The sequence below is a fragment of the Ambystoma mexicanum genome, chromosome 3p (assembly GCF_040938575.1).
Source record: "Ambystoma mexicanum isolate Mex_15411 chromosome 3p, UKY_AmexF1_1, whole genome shotgun sequence".
NCBI classification, from domain to species: domain Eukaryota; kingdom Metazoa; phylum Chordata; class Amphibia; order Caudata; family Ambystomatidae; genus Ambystoma; species Ambystoma mexicanum.
In genome coordinates this window covers 90,908,845-90,927,484 of record NC_090925.1, presented here as the reverse complement: position 1 = coordinate 90,927,484, position 18,640 = coordinate 90,908,845, and the positions used below count along the sequence as shown (strand labels likewise).

Sequence of the window (18,640 nt, the reverse complement as noted above, 5' to 3'; positions counted from 1 at the left end):
GGTTGTCTGCCCAAGACCTGCCCCGGCATTAACACGCCCCCTAGCCACCACCTTGGCCCTCTGCCTACTGCTTTAACGCTGATTGTGTATATACCTGAAAATAGCTGTTTTATATAATTAGAATCTGTATATGACTGTAAATTTTATGTTGCTTCCTTTACTGTTTATTTCCCTGTATCTTATGCTTATACTGTCATGTAACCTAAGTGACGCGCCCGGATGCCCCAGGGCCAGGTGCGCTATATAAATAAATACAATTTTAAAAATAGAAAGACCCTAACCAAGCACACACCAGAAACTACACTGGCCCTCAGATCACATCACTATCACTACACTAGATGCAACACACAGGCACCCCACTCTGAGGATTAGCCTCACTGCTTCACTAGATGTCAAAGGAGCCCTGATCAATGCCTGCTCCCTAGTAGCTCATTCCAAAGACATTGCTGATTTCATTATCACCAACAACTGGATTGTCTTGCTATCTCTGAAACTTGGCTCAACCAAGCCTCAGGATCAGCACTAGCACTAGCCCTACCATACAATTACACCATCATTAGAGCAGACATAATAACCTCAGGGAAAGGAGGTGTGTTAAGTTGTGGATTTGGGGTTAGAAATAACCACTCAGGAGCCTTGTTAGGTTTAGGTATCTTTAGTAAGTCCACAGGAACACAGGTAAGTACATCAGGTATAATACAGGACAAGTCCATAGGATAGAGGCATCCACCGGTCCCCCTGTGCCAAGCTTAAGTTTCCAACTGGCAATCCAGGAACACAGGCACTCACATCCAAACATTCCAACCAGAACACTCCATACCAAACATTCCAGACTCAGGCACACATACATACAGGGAATAGCCACATAGTCAGGATAGGTAAAACACAACACATCTCGCCCCATACATAACCATGCAATCAGAGGAAGAAACAGAAGGAACAGTGTTACTAACATGTAAGTATATAAAAACGATCCTTCTAAACATCCATCCAGCAAACTGCCCCTAGCATAAAGCTATCCCCTACCAAGTCCTTAGAGTAACTGCCAATTAGCTAACACACTTCCAAAACAATCACTAGAACCATAACAGGCCTATTATGGAACTCGCTACAAGGGAACCAGCCCGCAATCTCATTCACAACCATTACCACCTACATCACAACAATAACCCTGCATCATCATTCACCAACAACAAGATGTGCTAACACAATCTACAGGCTTCACCCAACTATCTGCCTAAAGCGTACTATTCTCCACTCCACTCCACTGTGGGTGTCCTCAAAACACCCTCTAAAGAAACCAAATGCTCGCAACTGAGCATAATACCATTTCCTCCACTCCACCACTCCAGGCACCGTGCCTGAGCTACTGAATGCTCACATTTGAGCATCCCATGCTCACTATAGAGCAATCAAAACACGCACTACTATTACCACCACTCCACCACTACATTGTGGCGTCCTAAAAGTAATGCCAGGAATCTAAGTCCCTACCATCATTTGACACCTCTAGTGTCGGGATTCTCCATCCCCACAATATTTGACACCAACAACGTCGGGATACTCCATCCCCCAAAGATTTGACACCACCAGTGTCGGGATTCTCCATCCCCCAAGAATTTGACACCACCAGTGTCGGGATTCTCCATCCCCCAAGAATTTGACACCACCAGTGTCGGGATTCTCCATCCCCACAATATTTGACACCAACAATGTCGGGATTCTCCATCCCCCAAAGATTTGACACCACCAGTGTCGGGAATCACAATCCCCCAAAGATTTGACACCAAAAGTGTCGGGAGTCTCATCCCTCCTTCCATTTGCACACCTCCACTCTCTCACAGAGTCACATCACACACTTGGCAATTTGCGCACAACATATTTGAAAAACAAGTGTACAAACATCAATTGAGTTCATCATATTTGGCTACAAAGTCCTTTGTGATGTTACCTGTAAAAAAAACATTAACCACAATTGTGCAATTGGAATTGTTCTAAGAAAACGAAACTACACAACATTTACTGGTGTTCAAAAAAAAAAAAAAAACTCCACTGCATTTCCCTATCTACAGAGGCTATGACATCCACTTAAAACTCTCACACCATAACTCAACCAAGGCCATAGCGCTTGCACATTGCAAATTGGGTGCATAGCAGAGAACAATCCAACAACAGCACAACAATTGCAGAAATATGACATCTTTCTTTTTGTGATGACCTTTGCATTACTAACAAAAATTTCATGAGCTCGTGAAATGTTGCTTTTAACCAATTTAAACAATAGGCCATATATAATGGTGATGTCAATTAAACTAGATGTAATAGCAATTCCGCCGTATAAATAGCCATCCGATCCTGGGAAAAACACGTTAGCACAGTACCTCATCACTCCGATGGCTTGACATGTATTAAGTGCAAAAAAAACAAGCTCGTCCTCTTTGGCAGCTAACACAGTTGATCCACTTATAAACTTGCACAATTTCCCCTTTTTTTTTTCTTCTTTTGAGTGCCACGAAACGAGCCCATTCCTCCAAATGTTGTTTCTATTTAAAGAGAGTACTAATTGTTCACTTAGATGCCGTAATAGATGCCGCAGCGAAATAATAAAAAGAATCACATCACCTCGTAGATTCGCGCTCTTCAAACTGTCCACAGTACCTTGCAATGATGCGGGCTATAATCTACAAATGCCTGCGATGTTTTCCTTTTTTTTTTTTTTATATTTCCGGCGCTGCCTCGCACTCAGCACGGCTGCTGTGCCTAATAAGGCTGCTCTCTGGTCTTCTGGCAATAACATTCCATTCCCATGAAACCCGATCACACCGCAAGCAAACGCAGAAGCTTTTCTCCATTGCAGAGGCATATCTCCATGCCCTGCTGTTCAAAACAAATACATTTTCTTTCCGGGCACGTCATCACGCTTACCCACGTCTCCAAGGCCTTTCCTTTGATGCGGGCCTCCTCTTGAAACACAAAACTTCGGAGCTCCTAACACGAAGAAAAACAGATGGCGCAGGCATTTTTCATACCAACACACATTCCATGTTCGCAATGGTCACCAATCCCTCCAGCCACTCAGTGACGTCACCAGAACAAAGATGAGTGGAGCCACGAACGGAGCTCTCTGGGCCAACCGTCACCTCGTCATGGCTGCACTCCATACCGGACCACACAGACTGCCCTCTCACACGGCGCTTCCAGAGAGGAATGTCAGTACGGTAAGCCACTTAACAAATTCCAAAGTGTTTCGTGTCACTCCAACCGCCTATTCCGCTGCTCTTCTGCAATGCTGGGCACTTTTATTCATGGACTCTCCCCCGGCCCTTTTACGCACTGTAACTACTGGCTACTGCACACCTCTTGGCCATTTCCATAATGATACAGCCGCGTAGCGCAGCCCCCCTTGAAAGTTCTGGGCCTGCCTTAAATAATGCAGGTGTGGGGCGTGCTTACCTTGGGGCCGGGGGGGGCCCGGTGGATGCCTCCGTTGTTCCTGCTTCTTCCTGGTGGGCAACTTCCTTGTCCCCTTTGTCTCCTGGTACCAGTCTTTATTTGTACAACCTGCGTCCTTGCTCCTTTTAGGTTTCTGCTCCCTTCAGTTTCCAAGATCCTTGTCACCAATGTTAAGTTGTGGATTTGGGGTTAGAAATAACCACTCAGGAGCCTTGTTAGGTTTAGGTATCTTTAGTAAGTCCACAGGAACACAGGTAAGTACATCAGGTATAATACAGGACAAGTCCATAGGATAGGTGCATCCACCGGTCCCCCTGTGCCAAGCTTAAGTTTCCAACTGGCAATCCAGGAACACAGGCACTCACATCCAAACATTCCAACCAGAACACTCCATACCAAACATTCCAGACTCAGGCACACATACATACAGGGAATAGCCACATAGTCAGGATAGGTAAAACACAACAAGGTGGCGTAGCATTCATCGCCAAAACCCACCTTGGCCTCAGAGAATTTACCAGTACGCAAAACCCTTCTGCAGAACTGCTCTCAGTCAAACTACCCCTGTCCCCCACAAGCACCATACTCCTGCATCTCATCTATCGTCCACCCGGCTCCATCTCTTCATTTGAGGAAGACATTTCAACCCTTCTCACCCAAAACACCAAGCCAGGATCTCAGATCATTCGACTCGGAGATGTGAACCTAGGCCTCCACGACACCAAAGACGCTAACGCCACTGCTCTAGAGAACACCATCTCACAGATTGGATTTAAATCACACATCCTCAAACCCCCGCATGATAAAGGCAGAATCTTGGACTGGCTGCCCGACCTCAATTTTACCACTACTATTCTCAACAACAAACCTTGTGTATGGTCCGACCACCACTGCATCACCTTTTCCATTCAGGGAAAATCTCCCCTTGAGCCTAACACTACCACAGTCCCTCCCACCCTAGCGAGGAATAAGCGTAACCTAACACCTAACTTATTTTTACGTCTGCTGCATCCTATCGACAACATCCCACTGAATGTTGATAAAGATCCGTCAGAGCTAGTCGATGGTTATAACAATACAATGAAGCAAGCAATCGATCAGATTGCCCCGCTTAAACTACGAAAGGCTAAACCTACCTCCCACCTAAACAAATGGTTTACTCCTGATCTAAAAGTACTCCGTAACGAAAAAAGCTGAATCTATATGCAAAAAAAAAAAAAAAAACGCAAATAAGGAAAACTATGTGACCATTGCCACTGCCTACAAAGCAGCAATTACTAAGACAAAAAAGGAAATCTATAATGAAAGAATTAAAAATGCTAAATCAAGTACCAAGGAACTCTTTACAATCCTGAGGGATCTTGAGTCCCCTGCACCTATTATCAACGCCTGTTCCAAATACGAGATCTGGTGTGCTAACATCCAGAAGGCTCTCTCAAACAAAATAGCTCTCCTACAATCTAAAATTAACACCAAAAAAACACAACCTACCCCCGAACTCACACTCTCCTATAGGCACTAATCACAAAGTGCCACCATGCACCCCCTTCCAATTCTGTCAAGAGTCCATTAAAGATGTGGAAAATATTATTCTAGGAATTAAACCATCTAACTGTCAGAGAGACATATGCCCCGGCAATCATCAAGGACAGTGCAAGAGAATTAGCCCATTTATCACCACCCTGATAAATGCATCATTCAAAAATTGCTCAGTGCTCGACAACATCAAGGAAACTTGGGTCATGCCACTATTAAAAAAGCCTAATCTAGACCCCAACGTGCCAACAAATTATAGGCCTATCACAACAGTCCCGTTTCTCTGAAAGATCCTGGACCATGCAGCCTATATACAAATACAAAGACACCTTGAAGACAATAACTTATTAGGCCTTCGGTAATCCGATTCAGACCTAGACATGGCACCGAGACGGAGCTGCTAGATCTCGAGATTCAGATGGATGAGCTTAAAGACAGAGGCAAGCTTGCCATTCTCATGCTCTTGGAAACACCTAATCTCAGCAGCCGCCTTCTCACCGAATGCAGCCAGCATTCGATCAAATCCTTCCTCTCAAACAGAACCACAAGTGTCTTCTCACCTATGGCCTATGGCCTCAGCACCCCCAGTGCCCATCACCTGTGGAGTCCCTAATGGATCATGTGTATCGCCCACGCTATACAAAACTCCTATTGGACCGCCTCGATAATCTGGGTGTCATGAATACCAACTATGCGGATGACACCCAGATCCTTGTTACACTCACTGGATGTTACACCCAAGACACTAAACTGATCAACAACATTTATCTAGAGATCCAAGCCTGGATGGCCACTCATAGCCTTTGTTTAAACAATGATAAAACAGAACTACTTATCATTGGCTCTCAAACTCGTCTAAACAAACTAGACACTTGCTATGAGTCATTCAACATTGATGGGAATGTCATTAAAGTTTTGAGGAAAGTCAAAACATTGGGTAACTACATCGACTCCACGTTGACATTAAATAAACAAGTAAATTCATTAGCTACCTCCACAGCCTACACCAACAAACTGATAAATGCGTGTAAGCCCTTCTTATCTACCACCAGCTGTATTACATTAGCAAGAGCTCTCATTCTCTCGAAGCTTGACTATTGTAACACACTACTCATCTGGACTTCCGTGCAGAATTTAAACAAACTCCAAGTTATGCAAAACAATGTCCTAAGATCGGCCCATAATATCCCGCGCTCCAGTCACATCTCTTCCCTCAGAAGAGAGGCTCAATGGCTACCCATCCGTGACAGAATAACACTCCGGACCCTTGTCATGACCCATAAGTGCCTAACCAACACGGCTCCCTCGTACCTGACAGCTAAATTCTCGAGACACCAGACCAGTAGACCTACCAGATCCAACTACCTCAACCAACTCTCAATCTCCAAATGAAACCTAAAAACAGCAGGAGGGTCCAGCTTCCCAGTGCTAGCGGCCAAATGCTGGAACTCCCTCCCCTCTGACATTAGAGCTGAGTCTGCTTTCTGGACCTTCAAAGCTAAAACCAAAGCCTGGCTCCTCAGCTCAAACAACTCCAGAGCATGTCTAATTCTCCATCCTGGAGAGCGCACCCACCTAGATTGTGCTGACCTACTGCCTGGTAGCTGGAACTACTAATTTTCCACCTCCTTTGTAAATGTATATATAAATGCAACTAAAAATTATTTTACTATAAATGTAACTTAAGTCTATGATACCTCTTCGTGTTTAGTCATTTGCTCAATTAGCTGTTCATTCTCGCTCTTGTGATCAACTGCTCACGGCCCCTGCCTACAAGGTGATCTGTAACACACCTCCAGTACCTTTATCTGCAAGGAAGGTAAACTGTGACTCACCTCTTCCCAGCTCAGCTATTCATTTTTATTGCTCTTGTGATCCACTGTTCACTGCCCTTGCCTACAAGGTGATCTGTAACACACCTCTAGTACCTTTAGCGGTAAGGAAGGTGAACTGTAACTTACTGCTTCCCGCCTTTATGGGCTCTGTGTATTATATGTGTAACCATGTTTCTACATATCTAGTAAAAAGCGCCCAGATACCCTTGGGTGGGGTGCGCTATACAAGTAAATAAACTAAACTAAATAAACTAAACTAAACTAAAATAAACTTTATTCTTCTACAATGGTGCACTATTATGCTCTGAATTTCAGGCGACTCCTTCCCCTCGACCCCCACAATTTTGTCTAGTGCTTTTAGCACTTCTTTGTATAGGTCTTGTTTCACAATCAAATAGAAAATGGGTATTGACTGGTCCCATGCGTTACCCATTTCTGCCCTCCAGATCTCTTAGACCTCATCATCACCCATGGTACACTGCATAACAGACTGCAAATCGGGGGTGTCCGGGACAGCTTGCCCCAGCGCATCTCACACTTTCACTCTAATTATTAAGTTGTTTTTGTCCATCTGTGCCCATGGCACATAGTGCAGTCTCCCAATTCCCTTGTGTATTTGGGGCATTTGCATTTTTAGTTTACTTCTCTCGCCCTTCTTCGCACTTCCCTTTTTCCTTGCCATTGCCATCCGGACAAACCTCTCCCTCAACCTGCCGTCTCATAAGTTCTCTAGTCTAGGAGTGCGTTGAAGTGCTTGCTCATCCTCATCGTCCTCGACGTCATTGAACATGCTCCACCAATCTTCCTCTAACCTACGGGAACTGACATTCTCATAACCCAAGCTATCCATTTTGCTGTCACGTTCTACGTGTAGAGTTCTTATGTGCGAGTTGTCTATCCTAAATAAAAAGTCTCCTGACTTCCACTCATACGTCCCCTGCTGTGCGGGTGTGTCTATCTTAGTCACATCATGTGCAGCCCGGAGTCTGTCGAGTTCTGTGCACGTCAACACCAGTACTACCTCTAGGTGTCTTGTATTAACGTCTGAGTGTGCTGTGACATCCGAAGGGGAGGCATATGGGGGTGGTGGGGCTCTCGCCGGTGTTATAGATAAGGTGGATTTCTTCATCCCACAGTAGGATGGGCTGCTAAGGGATATTCCCCTGTGTCCCGCTGACATCGTCCCATCTTCACTTAGGCTTGCGTCTTTGCTATCGCTGTGCAACTCTCCATGACCTCTGTATCCTAAAACATCTTCCAGAGGTTCTATATTTCACTTCTGCTTTGTAATTGTTTCCCTTGTACTTTGTTGTAAAAAAATATGGACATGTATTCCAGTATACTTCTGTCATAGGAGCCTTGCTATGGCCACGAGGGGGACATCCCCCTCCTCTTGATCCTGTCACAGTACAACGGCAGGGCCTTGCACTTTCTATGGGCGTTTCTCCTCCCATCGCCACTTTGGCCGTGCCCTTGCTGATGCTACCCCTGTGCTAATGCTCTTCACAGTTTTATATATTGTCAAAAACACATTCAATACCCCCAATTAAAAACATGTTCTTTACGTGCTCCCACCCCTTTTTTTCCTTTCAGTCTCCTTACTCACACAAACCACACTCTTTAAACACACTACAAACCACACAACACCCCCCCTGGGCCTCCTCCCTGCACAATAAAATATGCAAATAAAACAAACTAAATTATACAGGGCTCCTATGTTTTTCATCTTTTCTTCTTTGTTAATATAAGTGGTGCCACCTTCTCCCCTCACTCTTGGAGGTTCCCTACCATTCTGTTTTCCTTTGCTTATTATTCTGCTTAAAAAGTTAATAAAAACAAAAAACAAAACAATCCACATACATGCCACACTCCCAATTTAAACCTCTGCGTGTTCACACTGTTCCCACTTTCCCAAGCATCTGTCCCCTACTTGTTATCCCTTGCAAGGCTATACTCATGTGCACTTGTTCACCAAAACTCTTCCGTCATGGGGTTCCAACAACACCAGCCTGCACTTCTCGTCGGAGCCGTGCCACGCTCCAAAGGGCAGACAAGATTCTGCGAAGACGGCTCCTGTACAGCCACTTGGAAGTATGCATTTTTGGGGCTTGTCACTGTAGGCGGGTGCGACCACATTGGAGAGGCTGCCTGGTCACCTCCACAGACACAGGGGGCACTGGGAACACGTCATGGTTACCAAATAAAAGCACGCCCCTGGACGCTCATGCCAGAAAATACAACCCGCTGGGGAAAAAAGGCCAAGAGATTTCTAGCAAGGATAACAAGTTCAATAGAACACAAAATAAGTATGCCAGCAAATAACTCTGCTGCTCTAGAACATTCTGCTGAAAAATAGTACAAGCAGAGGGTTATAGGCATCACATCATCATTACTAGGTCATGCATACAGTTAAAACCAGCATGGCTGGTTGGTGAGAACCTATACATGGACGGCCTGCTCCATAGGGGATGCCAGGCTGCAATTGGCCCCAACCCTGTCTCTCCGTCGTCCATCACGTGTGTTCAGATGGGCTCATCTCTCCAGGGAATGAAGGTCACATTCCTCATTAGTTACTATTGTAAGACAATGCTACTCTATCACTATGGCGTGCACCTGGAAAACTCAGGGACTGGCACAGGGGGAGTGTCAAGATCATGCTGACTCACACATTCTTCACTTAGTTTATATTACACTCTCTGCACCCAAGGTTTCAACCCTCTCTTTGGACTATAATTTATTCCACCCTGTACCTCGTATTATAAAGTGTGTCATTAAGAAATACGGTGGAATGGTTGTGTTCTTTTAGATCTTTTATGACCACTGGGTTTATGGCTGGTGGTCTCAGGTCACAGACTATTAAGGAATTCAGGGGTCTTGTATTGGGTCAGTTGTGGGTGTCATAACTCCTGGTGGGTTGGGTGGGGGTTGGAGGTCTGCTTTTGGCCTGGCTGTGATGAATGTACACAGTGAGGCGCCTGGTGCTGTCTCACAGCCTTCAGGGCGCATTCCTTTTTGGGATAACAAGTATTCACAACAGTTGAGGAACAAATGGACATTTGCATGGGAATTAGCAGTGCAGGTCTTTCTACCATCAGTGCTTGGGCCTGTTCAGGTTTCTTCATCGGGCCTGTGTTTACCGTGCACCCACGCAGAGCCAACTGTTTCTAACATAACATAACTACAAAAAATGGTGCTTCCTTGTATGTGTGCACTAAATCTACACATTCATATTTAATATTGTGTTTGTGCAGGGTTTCTCCTCTGGTACATCACAACTGTATCCATGGGATTCACCTCACTCTAAAGCACCTAGGGTGGTGGAAGATGTGTATTTCCTTCCCAGTAAGGGTCATTACAGATTTCCGGTATCCCACTAGTAATTCCATTGGGATACTGGGACCGCTGCCCGATATCTTGGCATTACCGGGATATTAGGGGTGACGGGGTAATGGTAAGTTCTCATTCACATGGAGTTACATAGGACTTCATGGGATGGGAACTACTGAATCACTACTGGCCTTACCGGTGCTGGTGATTCCGTCATTTATTTGCCAGTGGGGGCCAGATATACCAGCTGGTGCCGGAATTACCCCCCTATATGTGCTTGTCACATGGTTTTTCTTCCAAATTTCTTTGTACATTGAGACTTATGTGAAACTTGTTATGACATTAATATTTCTTAAATATTTACCAAATGTGTGAGGCCATATCGCTTTGAAATCGCTGAATTTAGTGTGCATTGGTTCGGGACGGCTGTCCTTCAGACACTTCTCATGTTTTTTTTCTTGCGAGTACATGGGCTTCCTCCATCTGCAACATTGCACCTTCGTTGAACAGTTGCCAAACGGTGTATTATCAGTGTTTGTGATTTTGCTTTACCTCTTTGAGTGCAGCTTCCATCCTCTTTTACTAATGCCTGGCAAATGCTACATATGCCAACATAAGCCCAAGCTAGCTTTGCAAATGCTTCTTCTTGTTGCTTTTGTAAGAGCATAAATACACTCAGACTGGCAGTGACCCTTGCATACTGTGGCATACTGTGGCATACTGTGGTATACTGCCTGATCGTTGTCCCTTTTGTAGCAATAAATAAATACTAAATTGATGCCACTTGTGAAAAATGTTTGGTTTAGCGAATACGTTAAAAGTAACAATGGTGGGCCAGATTCACATCTTGGGACCCAGTTGATTTAGGGGTCACCAGGTTGAAGAGGCATTCACCCAGTTGCTGAGCCTCCCACCACGTGCATACTCTAGTCCTCAATCCATCATAGATGCACCAGGTAGGCTCTCAACCCTGCATCCACCGCTGCTACAGAGAGTGGCAGGCATCGGAATGCCTAAGTGCTGGAAAAGACGGCTAAGTCACAGTTACCTATCACTTGCAGCACACCTGAGGACGGGCCCAGGTCATCACTCTGTGGGTGCTTTCACTCCTGTTAAATGGCAAGCAGTCACTTAGTGTTGACATTTAAACAAGTGCTTTAAAAAGGGCCAAGCAAACATTGATATCTGCAGCCGATAAGAATGATTCGCCAAATAAAAAATGTATGAAAGTCGCTCTCGGGTACATTCTTACCACGCAACCCACTGTGTTTTGTTTGTAAAGGTTTTGAACTTGAGTTCTTGTCTCATGTATTTTCTTGGTTACTTCACAAGTCATGTTACCTGACCTAAAAAGTGAAAACCTAGCTTGGAATAAAAATAATACAGAGCACCCATTAAAAATGTGTTGCTACAAAATCCTTGATATACAGATGCAATATACCTTTTGCCACCATGTCTCCCCTGCTTTACACTTTCCTTTACATACATTTAACCAGGACACAAAACATTGAATAACCTTAAAAAATCCATGTATTAATAGAGAACTCTATGCGTAAAGATTGCATATGGAAATCATTGATGATAACAGTAGGTGATTTTTTATTTAACTTCAGAAACGTCTTACTGGAGGGAGGGCATGCACAACTTTAAATGACCATGCAGCTGTTAATTGCTAAAGTTGTGCAAGTGTGCAGCTGCATCTTCTACATCTAACTCTGGTAATATGCTCCCTGGTGGAGCCAGCTGATGTAGAGCTGTCTATATAAAGGGACACTTGAAGAAGGTGCAGGGTGCAAGAGGTTCTCCATACTGGAGCTGAACTTCAATTTTCATCTTGCATTTATTTTAAGAATAGACACCTGTGGGTCTTCGCTTTTTGTATAGTTCCACTCCTCTTCTCCCTCTTGACCAGCATGCCATTGCCAGCGTGGCACCACTGCTGTCATCCTAAAGTGGCTGCTCTTTGTACAGCAGTGTTTGGTGACAGATTGGGACATCCTTCCAGGGCAGGTGTTGGAGGCAGATTAGGACATCTTTCCAGGAGTCTGATTTTGGGAAGTGTTCAAGCTCCTTAGCTTGTAACTAACCTCATTGTTTTCAGTCTATTAAGGTAGGAAGAATGATCCATGTGCACAGTACATAAGGTGATTGCCATTCAGTGTACTTTCTCAAATGTTTGAAGACATGCTGGGGATGATGGATCTATGTATATATGCAAGGAATGTTTGAATACGTTTTGAGACACACAAGTGCCGTTTTTTGAAGAGGTCTACTTTTGCAGACTAAGGGCCTCATTACGTGGTTACCAGTAAAACCCACCAGTAGACGGTGGACGGTGGGCTACCAGCAACCCCGTAACACTGTGTGCTCTGCTTTACTTACCAGTGCTAGTTATGGCAGGCGGCGGAAATGGTAAATCCCGATTCCCGTGGAGTCCAATAGGTTTCCACGGGAATGGGGTCATTGAAGCACTGTTGCTAACGGTGCCAGTGCTTCAGTGAAAACTCTGGTGGTAAGGGTCTTAGCCACCAACATCAAATACCACATCCATAGAGACTTTAACATCAAGATAATCAGACACCATCGTTGTGGGGACTTTAACATCAAGATAATCACACACCATCTCTGTGGGGACTTTAGCATCAAGCTAATCACACACCATCTCTGTGGGGACTTTAATATCATTATTATCACATACCATCACTGTGGGGCCTTTAAAGTTATTATAAACACACACCAGTTCTGTGGGGACTTTAACATAAATATCACATACCATCTTTGTGAGGACCTGGATATCAGTATCACAAAATACAATCTCTGCTGGGACTTCACCATCACCAACATCAAACACCATGCGTATTAGTACTTTATCATCATGTTAATCACACACCAACTCTGTGTGGTCTTTAACAACAGTATTATAAAACAACATAGGAATGCTGTCTTAAACACGATTATTCGTACAAACCATCTCTGTGAGGATCTGAAATCAGTATCATGACAGACAATCTCTATTCAGACTTCAACATCACCAACATCAAACACCATTTTAATGGGGACTGTAACATATTCGTCATCAGACCAATCATAGAGAGATGTTTGAGTGGACAAGATGGTGACTGTGAAACAATGAAACCTGTATTCAAATCTCTGCTTCTCCACCTGACCACATTGTGTGATGCTGAGCCATTCACCTAATATTTCAGTTCCCCAGTTCTCCTTTCTGACACACTGAGTTTTTTGTAATATGGTCGCATGACAGATTTAGGAAATGTTTAGTGAGGTTCTTATGGAAAATACACCACCATTACAATCCATCTATTGTGTATACCTACGGTGTGGGTAGGTACACATATGTAGAAATAGAATTGTGCAATTTACAAAGATGCCTATGAAACAAACATTTAGCTTTTGCATAGGGATACATTCAATTCCAAATAAGAATAATTAAGTCCTCACAAGGATGGTAACACGCGTTCAGGTCCCCACAGAGATGGTACCGGACACGCGATTAAAAATTAGCATTTTTGCACATTTGAAGCTGGATCCTATATTTGCATTTTTTTCTGAATATATTTCTGCTGTTAGCATATTTTTAAAACATTGGGAAAGGTTAGTCCCCACAAGGCTGGTTTCCACACATAGTCCCCACAAGGTAGGTAAAACGTGTATGTGTGTGTGTGTGTGTGTGTGTGTGTGTGTGTGTGTGTGTGTATATGTAAGTCTGTTTCATATTTTTTGCTAATATCATTTTAATGTCTATATTTCTACAACGCTACATTGCATCTCAAGTCTGCAGGGTGAAGCTTGGAAAGACAGTGGGCCTGTGTTAATTAGTGAGTTAATGAGGGGTGAGAGGGAGGTACAGAGTCCTGCTTGCTGGCTGCAGGCGTGCAGACAGGGAGAGGGAAAGTGGTGCTGTGCTCATGATGGGAGACAAGTGACGATTGAATATCATTTCACTGCAATTCAGTTGATGTACAAAATCCGTCTGTCAGCAAATAGATCCTGTAGAGAATGTTAGCAAATGGCCAAGTGGAATTTCCACAAGGACACCCTGCTCTCAATTGAAGTCCTGAGGAAGAAAAGCTGATTTCCAACAGGGGTGGTAGATCTGAAGGGATGTCATGCCAGTTATGAGTAGCCTGGCAGTTCATCAGTCAGAGCAAATCCACTTGATGTCTAAGTCTACCAAAAGTGTGTGCCCCTCTACTAATAACAAACAAGGTGAAGTCAAATATCCTGGTCTATTGAATGGTGCCCGCTCACAAGGTGCTGCTTTCATCTAACTTTATGTGCCAACAGGGCCATCTTAAGGAATTATGGGCCAACGGTACAGGAGCCTTTGGCTGTCCTTCGCCCTGAACCAAACAAATGAATGGATATACAATCGCTGATCATGCATCCTGCCATATGACCACAACCCATAGATGTATATCAGGCCCACGGCAATCAAAATATGTGTGGGTACTCCATTCAGTCCTCTTACCCTCTTCAAACTTGTGGGAATCAGAATAATAAACAAGTGGTATAATGGTTTTTCAAAGGCAACATTAGAAGTCCACGGCCAGGGGACAGGACACATTTGAACAATTTTAACAACCATTGTGAATAGTGGTGTGTATGCATGAGACAGGCATTCACCCCACACTGCCGTAATAGTACCCCCTGGCCATGAGCTGGCAACAGCTGGGAAATGGTGTGAGTTTAGTTTAGTTATTTGTATTGCGCTCCAGACCCGAGGGTATTCAGGCCCAAGGCATAAGGATATTCAAAGCTTGGTTACAACATGTAAAATACAATTATGTGCAAGTGCCGCTTGGTTACAAGTTGGCACAATGAAGTTACGATATATACAGGCGGTTACATTGATGGCATGCATAGTTTTAGACAGTGGTTGGTGCATGCGGTGTAGAGAGAGGTGCCGGGCAAAGTCAGCAAGGTATATGCCTAGATGTCTGCATCTTTGAGCCAACTAGTGATGCTTTGATGGAACTTGTGATAGGATTGATTGATTCTTAGAGGGGAAGGTAGTGAGTTCCATAGGAGTGCTGCCTTGACCTGGAAGCTGCTGCCTCCTATTTTGACATGTTTGTATCTGGGGATCCAGAGGTAGTTAGTGTTGGCGAGTCTGGTGATTCTTGTGGTAGGCTTCAAAGTGAATCTGTCGGATAGGTAGCGGGGTGCTCCATTGTTCAAGCATTTGTGCGTGAGGGAGGCAGTTTTTAGTTTTATTTTGAGTGGAGAGCCAGTTGTTGGCTCTTCTGGTGTTAGAGATATGTTCTCTCTTGGGGATTCCTAGGGCTGCTCTTAGCGCATTATTTTGTAGGAGTTGGATTTTTTTGATGGTTTGTTTATTGGCTCCTATGTATAGCGTGTTGCAGTAGTCCAGCATGGATAAGATGAGGGCTCTGGCTAGGGTGATGCAACTGTCCTGAGACAGGAAGGCCTTGCTTACTCTGATCAACTTGCATGTGTATGCCGTGGCCGAGGCCAAGGCATTGACCTGCTTGCTGAGGGAGAGAGTGGAGTCCAGATAGAAACCCAGTGTTTTGACCTCCTATTATTGTCTATGTTGAATGCTGAGTATTCAGGGCTGAGTTTTGTTGAGGGTCGAGGGAGTGCCCAGGATGATGATCTCTGTTTTGTCATCATTCAGGCATAGACCGTGGGTGGCCATCCATGCCTGGATGATGAGATATATCCTGTTCACCAATGCCAAATCCTTGTCGTAATCACCGGTAAGCGGTAGGAGAATCTGAGTGTCATCTGCATAGTTATTGTAGGTGACACCCAGAAGGTCTAGATTGTCGAACAGGGGCCTGGTAAAGATATTGTAGAGGGTGGGTGAGACGCAAGATCCCTGGGGCACTCCGCAAGTTATGGGGATGGGGTTGGCTGCTGCCATAAGAGAGAAGACTCTCATAGTCCTGTTGGTTAGGAATGATTGTATCCATGCAGTGGCTTCTTCGGAGAAATGAGCTGCCGAATCCAGATGGCTGTATAGGACCCTGTGGTCGACCAGGTCGAAGGCAGCTGATAAATCTAGGAGCAGAAGGAGGGCTGATTTTCCTTCATCCCGGAGTTCATCTATCTGTGACTTGAGGTCTATGAGAGCTGTTTCTGTCCCATGTTGGGGCCGGAAGCCTGATTGCCTAGTTCCTAGTAGAGAGTTGGTTTCCAAGTATTTTTGTATCTGGGAGTATGCCATTTTATCTAGGATCTTTAGGAGAAACGGCACTGTAGTAATCGGGCGGTAATTAGTGGTTATTAGTGGGTCTAGGGACTGCTTTTCCAGTAGAGGAAGCACCCATGATTCTTTGAGGTTGGATGGGATGGTATTGGTGGAGAAGGATGAGTTGATGAGTTTCGTGATAAATGGGGCCAGATCTCTGGCTGTATCCATTAGAAGTTGAGCGGGGCATAGGTCTCCTTGACAGTTGGTGGGTTTGAGAGATAGTATGGTATTTTCTGTTTCTTTTATGGTGACTTTGGAAAACTTGAATCTGGGGTGATTGGTACTTCGTTGTTCTAGGTTGACGCTAATGGGTTTGTTGCCGGCGAGTGTGGCTTTTTTCTTGGCTATTTTTATTTGAAGGGTAGTGACTTTGTTGGCTAGAGCTTGTTGTATGTTGGAGCACCAGAGTTGGTCTTTGATGCAGTTGTCTGGCACCGGGATGGGCGCTTCTAGCTCTTTGAGGATGACAAAGAGTTCTTTCATGCTAGAATTAGCTTGGGCAATTCTAGCGTTGTAGGTTTCGCGTTTAGCTAGGATGATTTCTTTTTTGTATAGGGCTGTGATGGAGCAGAGGAGCAGTGCCTTGGTATATCATAACTATGTCTGGAAAATGACTATCAAATACCTATACTATACACAAGTTAAGACAGTTGTATTTGCCAATTGTTGTTTTTAACAGGCCTTCAATGCAAGGGCATGTCCACTGCTTATACATTAAGTGGCTGAAAGCACACTTGGTAAATACATGTTTATTGCAACAATTACACATTTACAATGAAATTAAGACATTAACTCTCAGTTTAATCTTACAACTTAATATCACTTGCTCAAAGAGCTCCTGAGAGGGTGTGCTTTTGGCATGGAGGGCTTTGTGGTGTGCATGGTCAAGGCAGTCAATGGGTTAGTAACACACCACACAACACTCACAGGCTGTGTATCCCTCCTCACATGCCAGCTCCCTTCTTGCTGTTCTCCATTGCAATAGTTTTGCCTTATAAGTGGCGCTAATGCACAATGTATTAGTCAAAATTAAAAATCGCAGTCACAAGGAGGGTGTCGTTTTAGATGCAGCACACAGCTCAGTAGCTGTATCAAAAGGTACACATACCCTAGTGCAGACATATGACACATATTAACAGAATTTAAATGTTAAAGCATGTAGACAGATTGGAAGCAAGGGCAAGGTGCATGCGCCATTGCATGTGCCATTGCATAAGAAGAGATAGTGGATATACGTTAGAAGCTACCAGAAAGGTACATGTATGCTAACATAGACTGATGATAAAAAGAGAGCTATGGTTTTCAAGCTGTATTGATATTAGTCCGAGAACAAACACATGTGCAATATATGGAGGCCACTATTATGAAATGTGAAGCAACACTATAGCTAGTTAAACCATGAGTGAGACTTCTTTGAATAGCATATGCTGAGAACTAAATCACTTTTAGGGAATGGAAACTTGAAATTCTAAGAGAATGGTAATTTTGACAGGTTAGGCACCACAAGATTAAATGAATTGCCCAGGATCGCACCGATTGGTTATGAGGTGAAGGTGGGATTTCCACAAATCTACAATTTCTACACTTGACACATTGTTTCACGGTTCACACAATAGAGCAAGGCACAATTCGTTGTGCATGTTTGACTTTCATTAACTAATATAATACACTGTTTTAAACAACTGACTTGGAAAGTAAACAGATTACATAATAACCTGATTTGACAATATTTAAAAACAGAAATGTATAGAAGCATGTTATGTAAAAGGAGAAACATTCCAGTTCAGCATCATGTATACAAGTACCAGAATATCAATCAGTCAGAGTTTTAAAAGATTTATTCTGGGGTATTCTATTGTATTGTAAAGCTTTAAATGCACCCAACACTCAGACATGTTGACTGTTATATATGAGGTGCAGAAGTACCATTGAAATTGTATCTGAAAGCAACCCTTTCCTTGTGCTAAATAAGCACATCTGACAATGTTCTCACCAGACGCTGGTGACATTTGGTTTACTCTCTTCTGTATATGGCCCCTTGACTCAAATGGCCTACATAAAAAGAAATGTCAGGCAAAGGGCTAAACAATGACACAAGTATTTGAGAATTCAAGCCTTCTAACAAAAGGCAGCAGAGAACTGTACATTGAAATACGTTGATTTGTCCACAATGACCATGACTGAATCACCTTTCCCAGTTGACACTTTATGCTCTTAATTGGGTTGATTGCTAGTGTTTACAGGCCTCTTG

At 43.9% G+C, this 18,640-nt stretch overlaps 1 long non-coding RNA gene across 1 annotated transcript in view; it reads left to right on the top strand.

Annotated features, from left to right (window-relative positions):
- The first annotated feature begins 2,944 nt into the window (after nt 1–2,944).
- The window catches only part of LOC138580125 (uncharacterized), a 30,188-nt gene continuing 14,492 nt past the window's right edge, over nt 2,945–18,640 (top strand). Inside the window, exon 1 of the long non-coding RNA XR_011304179.1 lies at nt 2,945–3,218. This is a non-coding gene — a long non-coding RNA (uncharacterized lncRNA). The remainder of the gene's footprint in view (nt 3,219–18,640) is intronic.